Source organism: Schistocerca americana, chromosome 1 (assembly GCF_021461395.2).
Source record: "Schistocerca americana isolate TAMUIC-IGC-003095 chromosome 1, iqSchAmer2.1, whole genome shotgun sequence".
Lineage (NCBI taxonomy): Eukaryota > Metazoa > Arthropoda > Insecta > Orthoptera > Acrididae > Schistocerca > Schistocerca americana.
Genome location: NC_060119.1, coordinates 196,110,986 through 196,123,964, shown reverse-complemented (window position 1 = coordinate 196,123,964; position 12,979 = coordinate 196,110,986).

The window sequence follows — 12,979 nt, the reverse complement described above, 5'->3', positions numbered from 1 at the left end:
CGTCACAAATTTTTCCCATAATAGATTTTGATGCTTATATTTTCTCGAAATGACCTACAATGCTCCCCTGCAAATATTCCCACAATACTCCTCCTGCTACAGAAGTGCCGTTCTCATGTAGCAGATATTCTAGTTCCATTATGACACCATGTCTCTAGAATGTTTCCTATGTTAAAGTACACATATGAAATGTCATCTGTCTTTTATATCTAGTGCTTCCGCTTTCTGCCAATAATTCCGCTTACTTATATTGTATGTTGCGTTTTTTTTTCTAGGTGCATCTGTAAATAACTGTAGGCAGTGAATTATAACTGATAAGTGTAGTTATGCTACCTGTGGTACACATCGAGTATCTACTACAAAGCACTCAGATTTGGTGCAATCCTTCTCCTATATCCAGTGCTTACATTAAAGTCCTTTAGATTCTGCCACAAATTGCGATTACCCCCTTTGCATAACGCTTTTTCCAAGTATATCTAAGAATATGTGTAGGCACTTATTATATTTGGAGTGTAATAGAGTCTGATGTGCACTACACAAAGGAAGTAGCTACTTTGTTAGCAGACCACTAGTGGAGTGTACAGGAGCGTTTCTTAGGCTAGGCGGTAGTCGAGGATCTCTGATGAAAGCTCGCCAGTCGATTCACAGCAACAGAAGTCAAACGGCTTTCTGAAAAAAGATACTTTGACTGTCAGAATTTTATCAGGAGACTTTCGAAGTATTCGTAATAAAGTTCTCGTATTTACTGCCCTCCAGGAAACTTCTCGCGTTCAAGTTGTTCTTGGGGCTGTGAGCTGGCTGAAAGCATAATTGGAAAACACTGAGATACTTAGCGACTCGTGGACTGTATATCAGAAAGACAGATTAGAGGCTATAGAAGAGGGAGTTTTCATTGCAGTTGACAAAAAATTATTGCCTCTAATGAGGTCGAAATTGAGAGTGACAGTGAAGTCGTCTGGTCACGTATAACAGATGTAGGAGAAACTAAGTTTGTTATTGGATTTTTTACCGTACCCCCGATTCCGCTGTGGCAGTTCTAGAGAAATTCAAAGAAAGTCTACTGTCAATAGTGCGTAAATAGTCAGATCACGCAATAGTAGTTGGAGGCGAATTTTATCTGCCGAATATAGGCATGGGATGTCTGTGGATTGATTGCAGGGGGGGGGGGGGGGGGGGGAGTACAGACAAACAGACATGCAGTATACTTTTGAACACGTTTTCTGAAAATTGTCTTGAGCAGCTAGCTCGGCAGCCAATACGCAATGGGAATTTCTTAGACCTTTTAGCTACAAATAGACCGAACCTTATCGACAAGGTCAGTATAGAAACGGGGATTAGCGATCAAGATGTCATTATAGCACTGTGATTACGAAAGTGAATAAGTCATAAAGCCTAGGAGGCTGTTTCTGCTAGACAGAGCAGACAAGCATTTATTAACATCTTACTTATACAGCGAATTGGTATCATTTACTACAAATAAGAAGGATATGCCGGCTGCTGTGGCCGAGCAGTTCTAGGCGCTTGAGTCTGGAACCACGCTACTGCTACGGTCGCAGGTTCGAATCCTGTCTCGGGCATGGATGTGCGTGATGTCCTTAGGTTACTTAGGTTTACGTAGTTCTACGTCTAGGGGACTGATGACCTCAGATTTTACACTACTGGCCATTAAAATTGCTACACCAATAAGAAATGCAGATGATAAACGGGTATTCATTGGACAAATATATTATACTTGAACTAACATGTGATTACATTTTCACGCAATTTGGGGGAATAGATCTTGAGAAATCAGTACCCAGAACAACCACCTCTGGCCGTAATAACGGCCTTGATACGCCTGGGAATTGAGTCAAACAGACCTTGGATAGCGCGTCCAGGTACAGCAGCCCATACAGCTTCAACACCATACCACAGTTCGTCAAGAGTAATGACTGGCGTATTGTGACGAGCCAGTTGCTCGGCCACCATTGACCAGACGTTTCCAATTGGTGAGAGATCTGGAGAATGTGCTGGCCGGGGCAGCAGTCGAACATTTATATATATCCAGAAAGTGCCGTACAGAACCTGCAACATGCGGTCGTGAATTATCCTGCTGAAATATAGGGTTTCGCAGGGATCGAATGAAGGGTAGAGCCACGGGTCGTAACACATCTGAAATGTAACGTCCACTATTCAAGGTGCCGTCAATGCCTACAAGAGGTGACCGAGACGTGTAACCAATGACACCCCATATCATCACGTTAGGTGATACGCCGGTATGGCGTGTACTTCCAATGTGCGTTCAGCGCGATGTCGCCAAACACGGATGCGACCATCGTGATGCTGTAAACAGAATCTGAATTCATCTGAGAAAAAGACGTTTTGCTATTAGTGCACCCAGTTTCGTCGTTGAGTAAACCATCGCAGGCGCTCCTGACTGTGATGCAGCGTCAAGGGTAACCGCAGCCATGGTCTCCGAGCTGATAGTCCATGCTGCTGCAAACGTCGTCGAACTGTTCGTGCAGATGGTTGTCTTGCAAACGTCCCCATCTGTTGACTCAGGGATCGAGACGTGGCTGCACGATCCGTTACAGCCATGTGGATAAGATGCCTGTCATCTCGAGTACTAGTGATACGAGGCCGTTGGGATTCAGCACGGCGATCCGTATTACCCTCCTGAACCCACCGATTCCATATTCTGCTAACAGTCATCGGATCTCAACCAACGCTAGCAGCAATGTCGCGATACGATTAATCGCAATCGCGATAGGCTACAATCCGACCTCTATCAAAGTCGGAAACGTTGGCATTTCTAAAGTCGGAAACGAGATCGTACGCATTTCTACTGCTTACACGAGGCATCACAACAACGTTTCACCAGGCAACGCCGGTCAACTGCTTTTTGTGTATGAGAAATGGGTTGGGAACTTTCCTCATGTCAGCAAGTTGTAGGTGTCGCCACCGGCGCCAACTTTGTGCGTATGCTCTGAAAAGCTAATAATTTGCATATCACAGCATCTTCTTTCTGTCAGTTAAATTTCACGTCTGTAGCACATCATGTTCGTGGTGTAGCAATTTTAATGGCCAGAAGTGTAAGTTCCATAGTGCTTGGAGACATTTGAACCATTTTTTAATATGGATGTGGAGGAGTTATGGGTGAAGTTTAACTCGTGGTCTCGAGAGTTACGAGCCTAGTAAGTGGATAAAGAATAGAATAGATCCACCACGCTTAAATAACGAAATTCGTAAACTACCGAGAAAGCAGAGACTATTACACTGTAGGTTCAAAAGGGGACGCTCAAACGCCGACAAGCGAAGGTTAGCTAGCGGAGATTCGTTCATCTGCGAAAAGATCTATGAGCGAACCATACAGCTACCATCGTCACACCTTAGCAAAAGATCTGGCAGAGAACCCGAGAAAATTCTGGCCGTATGTAAAATCGCTAAGCCGGTCTGAGGCTTCATTCAGTCACTTGTTGACCAATCTGGTGTAGCAGTTGAAGAAAGCAAAACGAAAGGCGAAGTTTTAAATGTCACTTTCAAAAAACCTTTTACGCAGAGAAACGTACAAACATACCGTCATCTGACCATCGGACAGACTCCCGTATGGACGACATAGACATAACCATTCCTGGCGTAGAGAAGCAACTTAACGATTTGAAAACAAAAAAATCACAAGGTCCGGATGGAATGCTAGTTAGATTTTACAAAGAGTACTCTCAGGCAGTGGCTCCTTAGCTAGCTCGTATTTACCGTTAATGTCTTGCCCAGCACAACGTTCCAAGCGATTGTAAAAAAGCGCCGGTGACTCCATTCTACAAGAAAGGCAAAAGAATGGATCCGCAAAATTACAGGCCAATATCCTTAACTTCTGTCTACTGCGGAATCCTTGAACACATTCTCAGTTCGAATATAAGAAATCTTCTTGAGTCTAAGCAGCTAATGTCCATGAATCAGCGTGATTTTAGGAAGCACTGCTCGTGCGAAACTCAGCTTGCCCTTTCCTCACATGATATGCTGAGAACTATGGACGAAGGGCAACAGGCAGATTCCATATTTCCAGATTTCCGGAAAACGTTTGTCACTGTGCCACACTGCAGGCTGTTAACGAAGGTACGGGCATATAGAATTTGCTCATAGATACGTGAGTGCCTCAAAGGTTTCTTAATAATAGAACCCATCATGCAGTCCTCGACCAAGAGTGATCATCAGGGACAAGGATACCGTCAGGAAGGCCCTAGGGAAGTGTGATAGGACCACTGTTGTTCTCTATATACATAAATAATTTGGCGGACAGGGAGGGCAGGTGTCTGCGGTCGTTTGCTGATGATACCATGGTGTACGGTAAGGTGTCGAAGTGGAGTGACTGTAGGAAAATCGCAGGCGCTCCTGTCTGTGATGCAGCGTCAAGGGTAACCGCAGTCATGGTCTCCGAGCTGATAGTCCATGCTGCTGCAAACGTCGTCAAACGGTTCGTGCAGATGGTTGTTGTCATGCAAACGTCCCCATCTGTTGACTCAGGGATCGAGACGTGGCTGCACGATCCGTTACAGCCATGCGTATAAGATGCCTGTCATCTCGACTGCTAGTGATACGAGGCCGTTGGGATCCAGCACGGCGTTCCGTATTACCCTCCTGAACCCACCGATTCCATATTCTGCTAACAGTCATCGGATCTCAACCAACGCTAGCAGCAATGTCGCAATACGATAAACCGCAATCGCGATAGGCTACAATCCGACCTTTATCAAAGTCGAAAACGTGATGCTACACATTTCTCCTCCTTTCATGAGGCATCATAACAACGTTTCACCCGACAACGCCGGTCAAGTTCTGTTTGTGTATGAGAAATCGGTTGGAAACTTTCCTCATGTCAGCACGTTGTAGGTGCCGCCACCGGCTCCAACCTTGTTTAAATGCTCCAAAAAGCTAATCATTTGCATATCATAGCATCTTCTTCATGTCGGTTAAATGTCGCGTCTGTAGCAGGTCATGTTCGTGGTGCAGCAATTTTAATGGCCAATAGTGTATATAGCGCGTAAGCACCACGAAGATAAGATACGAGAAATAAGGGCTCATACGGAGGCGCACAGACATTCGTCTTTCCCTCGCTCTATTCTCGAGTGGAGCAGGAGGGAAAATTACTAATAGTGGTAGATGGTACCCTCCGCCACGCACCTTTCTGTGGCTTGCGGAGCACCTATGTAGATGTAGCTGTAGAAGTTTTTCCACGCAGTACACCGAAACACAGCCTGTAGTTGCTGCTAGCTTAGCGGACTGTAGAGTACAAGATACCTCTGGCACGTTATATGTACATCGCGAACCACTTCTTTACAGATGATACGGGACTGAGTTGTGCAGACCAGAATATATTAGCTGTAACACCCTGCGAGGAATGAAATGGACTTCTTTAACCCTATGAAAGAGGATCTACTTCGACAAATGGTGGCACTGTATGCCAGTTCTATCTCTTAATATTCAAACTGTGATTCTTTTTCTTTGATGCTGGTCATGTTTTTTTTGGAGAATCTGTTAAGACCATGATGTAATAATAACGATCATACAACGAGCTGACCTAAGTGTGGTTGATGTTGGGAAAAAAGAATGACCTGCATTTTTTAACAATAGAACTTCATTTTCTGTAATGTACAATAGAATAAATCTAAATAGTTGCTATTTTCATCAAAAATGCTCTTACTCTAGCTAATAAAGTTTTCCTAATTAGTACAGGGAAAACTGAAGTGCGCATTTAACACCAGCAGCAATATGTCTGCACGGAAGGTCTAGCACCCCTATATTGTCCTAGAAAACGACAGTTCTCACAGTCATATGCTGTCCTAATGCTGCTGTCAGAAGATTTGATGGAAGTTTAATATTACCTGCATTCTCTCCAGTAATTATTGCAGGTTTGGTCTGACAAAAATTATCTACAAATTCCTTACCTTTCAAAGTAAATAACTGGCAAAACCATGGAAAACAGAACGTTAACCTTGACAATTATGTGTCTCTTCCCAATGTTTCACCCGTATACCACAACAGAAACACATGGTCGGACATCAGAACGCAGCTTCACATAGTTTATCAGGACACTGCTTAGTGGCTAACGGCCAGCCATCGAAGAATGCCAGTCTCGCTTCATATGTTCTATACGTGTTCTATACCGTGCAACTATGCCTGTTCAGGAGTTTGATCCAGATATATGGTTCAAATGGCTCTGAGCACTATGGGACTTAACATCGGAGGTCATCAGTCCCCTAGAACTTAGAACTACTTAAACCTAACTAACCTAAGGACATCACACAAATCCATGGCCGAGGCAGAATTCGAACCTGCGACCGTAGCAGTCACGCGGTTCCGGACTGAAGCGCCTAGAGCCGCTCGCCCACTGCGGCCGGCGAACCGGATATATTTCAGTTCTGTACAGGCTACACCATACAAAAATTAATTTGAGGTGTAACATCCGACTCATCAGAGACTCACTTTCACCTTCCCAACACCCTAAACATCCATTCTATTACAGAGAGAGATTTTAATTCAAAACTTGTCACTTCCAAGCACATGATCATAACACCACTTCTCATGAATTCTACATTTGCTTGTAGATGCAGTCCACGTGTATACACCTAGCCTAGTTGCGTTATTTGTGTGTTTGTATGTGTGTGTGTGTGTGTGTGTGTGTGTATGTGTGCGTGTGTGTGTGTGTTTGTGTTTGTGTTGTTTTGACATGTGGGGGCCCCAAACCTCTACCCCAGACCTCACACTGTTGGAGCCACCTTCATATCTTCATATATAACACAGGTTGATACACATCTAGACAATATCCCGGTTGCACAGCAGGTGGATCCACCTCCAAACCCTATCCTAGACCTACCCCACATTGTGGTGGTTCTTTGTACCAAACCAGTCCCTCAAACCCTCTCCACTCCCATACATAAATAGTGCAATACTGTAACTGGCCTAGTTGTTTATAATTAAATTGCGTGTGCAAGCGAATGCGTGACCGTAACTGTCACCATTTTGGGAGTTGATAATACATGAAACACTTTAAAAGTTAGTCTCTCTCAACATACTGGATGTCTGGGCTGTTTGGGAGGTGCACCTGTGATAGTGGAACGAAATGTATCACTGATTTTGCCTATCAAGGATCCGCCAGTTTGTTTAAAATTTGTGTCAGTAGATGTCTGTGCACAGGTTGTGCAATCAACCTAAATAACGGGCCCCTGATTTATATCTGTGGTGATGGCTCCCGGAATCCATCCCCATGGGTTCCATCGGATTCACATCAAACGAATTAGGTGGCCAAGACATCAACGTGATTTCAGTATCATGCTCTTGATAATACTGTAGCTCGATTCTGTCTACAAGACATGCATAATTATCTTGCTAAAAGATGACATCACGGACAGGGAAGACGTCAGGCATGTAGGGATGCTGGTGGTTCACAGGTGGCATGTTGTCTTCGATTACTACCGCAGGTCTCATGCAAAACCAAGAGAATGTCAGACATAGCATAATATAGCTCCCACCATTGTGTGTCCGTTGTAGGGTGCGCGATTCGAGCCGCAGCTCGCTTGGATGATAGCGTCTGTGGAGACGATCAAGGAACGTGATTCATCCATTAAGGTTACTTGTTTCTATTTATCTACAGTCCAACACTTGTGATCCCGTGCCCACTGAAATTTTAATTGATGATGTCGTTGAGACAACACATGAACATGTAGGGGTCATCTGCTACGGAGGCCAGTATTCGATAATGTGTGCCAAATGGTATGCTGCAAAGCACACATGCCTCCACCGGCATTGTGCTCCTTCGACAAATGGGCCACAGATTTCCGTCTACCCAACTTTCCAGAGCAGACACGCTTCCAAACCCCACGTACTGTGAAGGGTCGTGGACGTTCAATCATTTAGTGGTAGTTTCAGTGGCCTTCATTCTTTTTTCGTAGATGCTCACGATAGTAACAAGTGTACATTCGACAAGCTACGCCGTTCATAGGGTCCTTGTAATAATAATTTCCCTTTGTCCAAACCGATAATGTCAGTGTATTTTCATTTTGCGGTCCGCATCGTCGTTAGAATGATTGCCTGTTGGTCTAAGCTGCGATTACATACTTTCCTTGCCACGTCACGTTCCCGCAAAGCTACCAGGTGGCATGCTTACCACCTTGTTTAAATACATTAAATTGTCCTAATAAAACTCTTTACTATTCGTATTGGGCGCTATCCCTTAGAAGTTTTATTACTTCCACATCAATATCTGCCTGTAGGCCAACGAATTTGTTGTTGTTGTTGTGGTCTTCAGTCCTGAGACTGGTTTGTTGTAGCTCTGCGTGCTACTCTATCCTGTGCAAGCCTCTTCGTCTCCCAGTACTTACTGCAACCTACATCCTTCTGAATCTGCTTAATGTAGTCATCTCTTGGTCTCCCTCTACGATTTTTACCCTCCACGCGGCTCTCCAATGCTAAATTTGTGATCCCTTGATGCCTCAGAACATGTTCTACCCACTCGTCTCTTCTTCTTGTCAAGTTTTGCCACAAACTCCTCTTCTCCCCAATTCTATTCGATACCGCCGCATTAGTTATGTGCTCTACCCATCTAATCTTCAGCATTCTTCTGTAACACCACATTCCAAAAGCTTCTATTCTCTTCTTGTCCAAACTATTTATCGCCCATGTTTCACTTCCATACATGGCTGCACTCCATACAAATACTTTCAGAAACGACTTCCTGACACTTAAATCTATACTCGAGATTCACAAATTTATCTTCCTCAGAAACGCTTTCCTTGCCATTGCCAGTCGACATTTTATATCCTCTCTACTTCGACCATCATCAGTTATTTTGCTCCCCAAATAGCAAAACTCCTTTACTACTTTAAGTGTCTTATTTCCTAATCTAATTCCTTCAGCATCACCTCACTCAATTCGACTACATTCCATTATCCTCGTTTTGTTTTTGTTGATGTTCATCTTATATCCACGTTTCAAGACAATGTCCATTCCGTTCAACTGCTCTTCCAAGTCCTTAGCTGTCTCCGACAGAATTACAATGTCATCGGCAAACCTCAAAGTTTTTATTTCTTCTCCATGGATTTTAATACCTACTCCGAAGTTTTCGTTTGTTTCCTTCACAGCTTGCTCAATATACAGATTGAATAACATTGGGGATAGGCTACAACCCTGTCTCACTCCCTTCCCAACCACTGCTTCCCTTTCATGTCCCTCGACTCTTATTACTGCCATCTGGTTTCTGTACCAATTGTAAATAGCCTTTCGCTCCCTGTATTTTACCTCTGCCACCTTTAGAACTTGAAAGAGAGTATTCCAGTCAACATTGTCAAAAGCTTTCTCTAAGTCTACAAATGCTAGAAACGTAGGTTTGCCTTTCCTTAATCTTTCTTCTGAGATAAGCCGTAGGGTCACTATTGCCTCACGTGTTCCAATATTTCTACAGAATCCAAATTGATCTTCCCCAAGGTTGGCTTCAACTAGTTTTTCCAATCGTCTTTAAAGAATTCGCCTTAGTATTTTGCAGCTGTGGCTTGTTAAACTGATTGTTCGGTAATTTTCACATCTGTAAACACCTGCTTTCTTTTGGATTAGAATTATTATATTATTCTTGAAGTCGGAGGGTATTTCGCCTGTCTCATACATCTTGCTCACCAGGTGGTGGAGTTTTGTCAGGACTGGTTCTCCCAAGGCCGTCAGTAGTTCTAAAGGAATGTTGTCTACTCCCGGGGCCATGTTTCGACTCAGGTATTTCAGTGCTCTGTCAAACTCTTCACGCAGTATCGTATCTCCCATTTCGTCTTCATCTACATTCCAGAATATTGTCCTCAAGTACATCGCCCTTGTATAGACCCTCTAGATACTCCTTCCACCTTTCTGCTTTCCCTTCTTTGCTCAGAATTGGGTTTCCATCTGAGCTCTTGATATTCATACAAGTGGTACTCTTTTCTCCTAAGGTCTCTTTAATTTTCCTGTAGGCAGTATATATCTTACCCCTAGTGAGATATGCCTCTACATCCTTACATTTATCCTCTAGCCATCCCTGCTTAGCCATTTTGCACTTCCTGTCGATCTCATTTTTGAGACGTTTGTATTCCTTTTTGCCTGCTTCATTTACTGCATTTTTATATTTTCTCCTTTCATCAATTAAACTCAATATTTTTTCTTCTACCCAAGGATTTCTACTAGCCCTCGTGTATTTACCTACTTGATCCTCTGCTGCCTTCACTACTTCATCCCTCAGAGCTACCCAATCTTCTTCTACTGTATTCCCCCCCCCCCCCCCCCCCCCCCATTTCTGTCAATTGTTCCCTTATGCTCTCCCTGAAACTCTGTACAACCTTTGGCTTTATCAGTTTGTCCAGGTCCCATCTCCTTAAATTCCCACCTTTTGGCAGTTTCTTCAATTTTAATCTACAGCTCATAACCAATAGATTGTGGTCCGAGTCCACATCTGCCCCTGGAAATGTCTTACAATTTAATACCTGGTTCCTAAATCTCTGTCTTACCATTATGTAATCTATCTGATACCTTCTAGGATTCTTCAATGTATACAACCTTCTTTTATGATTCTTGAACCAAGTGTTAGCTATGATTAAGTTATGCTCTGTGCAAAATTCTACCAGACGGCTTGCTCTTTCATTTCTTTCCCGCAATCCATATTCGCGTACAATGTTTCCTTCTCTCCCTTTTCCTACTCTCGAATTCCAGTCACCCATGACTATTAAATTTTCGTCTCCCTTCACTACCTGAGTAATTTCTTTTATCTCATCATACATTTCATCAATTTCTTCACCATCTGTAGAAGTAGTTGGCATACAAACTTGTACTACTGTAGTAGGTGTGGGCTTCGTGTCTATCTTGGTCACAATAATGCGTTCACTATGCTGTTTGTAGTAGCTTACCCGCACTCCTATTTTTTTTATTCATTATTAAACCTACTCCTGCAATACCCCTATTTTATGTCGTATTTATAACCCTGTATTCACCTGACCAAAAGTCTTGTTCCTCCTGCCACCGAACTTCACTAATTTAGTACCTTCAAAATAGCGGTAGTTTCCTGCACTCTGATTGGCCGGTGGCTGCGCTCCCGTTCTTGTCTGCACCACTTCATGTTCTTCTCCACTGACACTATGCCGGTCTTCCCCTCTGCTTATTGTCTCAACAACGCTGTCAAATCCGTAATGATTTCCACCGAATTTGTCCGCAGCTCGTGGTCGTACGGTAGCGTTCTCGCTTCCCGCGCCCAGGTTCCCGGGTTCGGTTCCCGGCGGGGTCAGGGATTTTCTCTGCCTCGCGATGACTGGGTGTTGTGTGATGTCCTTAGGTTAGTCAGGTTTAAGTAGTTCTAAGTTCTAGGGGACTGATGACCAAAGATGTTAAGTCCCATAGTGCTCAGAGCCATTTGAACCACCGAATTCAATATCTCTTTATACTTCAACGGGGATTCGTTTCTGATGTCCGCCTTTGCCGAACATCTTGTTTTGTCTGTACGACAGTCTATGCGCTACCACTGCGTTAACATTAGTTTTCATCCCACCTCTTTTTCTACACCCTTACGTACTACAAGGCTGCATACCTCTTTGTCACTGAGTGCACTTATCACTCGTTCTTGCTCTGTTGTCACTTCTACCGTTCCTGCATTCTTCTTGTTTGAAAGCGTAATGATCTGCATTGAAGTTCTAGCACTGTCCAGAATATTACGTTTTTGTCGTCCTCGTGAGTGTCAATAAATTGATTTTTTTTTCTATTTATCTTCGCAGGAAAAAGCTTTTAATTCGGTCGTAGCGTTTGGATAACGCATTCTTGCACCAATTCTACCGACGGGTCGTTTATTGCATTTATTGCCGTCTTCTTTTCTATAGACAGTGTTGTGGACTGCGATTTGTTGTGCACACTTTGTTCTACTACCTATAAGTTTGATTCATGCAATCTGTGTCTGGTTCTGTCTTTGATACTACGGTCACTACTGTATCGGGCTATTGCCCCTGGCCTTCCTTAACTTCTCGGCAACGGCCTTGCCGCATTGGATACATCGGTTCTCGTCAGATCACCGAAGTTGAGTACTGTCGAACGTGGCCGGCACTTGGATGGGTTACCATTTGGGTCATTATGCACTGTTTCAATTTGTATGGGTGCACTCATCCTCGTGATGCCAATGGAGGAGCTACTCGACCGAATAGTAGCGGCTCCGGTCCAAGAAAACCACCATAACGACCAGAAGGGCGGTGTGCTGACCACACGCCCCTCCTATTCGCATCCTCAGCTGAGGATTACAAGGCGGTCGGATGGTCCCGATGGACCACTTGTGGCCTGAAGACAGACTGCTTTTGTGCTTTTCCTTAACTTGCGTTTTCATTTCCATAAGAAATTAGGTTATCAGTTACTGCATGCGGACTCTTCGGCGCCGTGTGCCGCGAAACATTCAGCAATGACCGCGGGTTCACTACAGATGTCGCCATTGATACAGGTGCCAGGAACCACTGGGGACGGTGAATGGCCGCAAATGCGTTGGAGATGGAGTGTGGGCTTCCACAGAAGAAGCATAGTGTTCCCAACACTTCAACTTCTTCTTCTTCATTTAAAACGGTGCCTTCGCTCGAAGTCTCTGATTCCTATTAAATATTCGGTAGATGGATGGCGCTCGTGTCATTGAAGTGCCACGTGACGCTGTCTGACAACTGCGGCTATCTCTTCGGATCACAATGGCACTGGAGTAAGATTGAGGAATAGAGTATCGTTGCTGGTGCTGCGTGTACAGTCGTGTCAATAGCTTCTTGTACCACGCCTCTGATAGTGTTGTCTTGTCTGATTTTAAAACTTGCTTTCAAGGTGATACCTTGCCATTTGACTTTCCGAAATGGTCAATTTGATGCAATTCCCACAGGCTGGTGAGTCGGGAAAGTGAGAGAGTTAGGAAAAGTGGCCACTGCCACAGAGGTCACCATAGGAAATGCCACTGGATCAAGAGCTGTAGACCGTAATATCTACG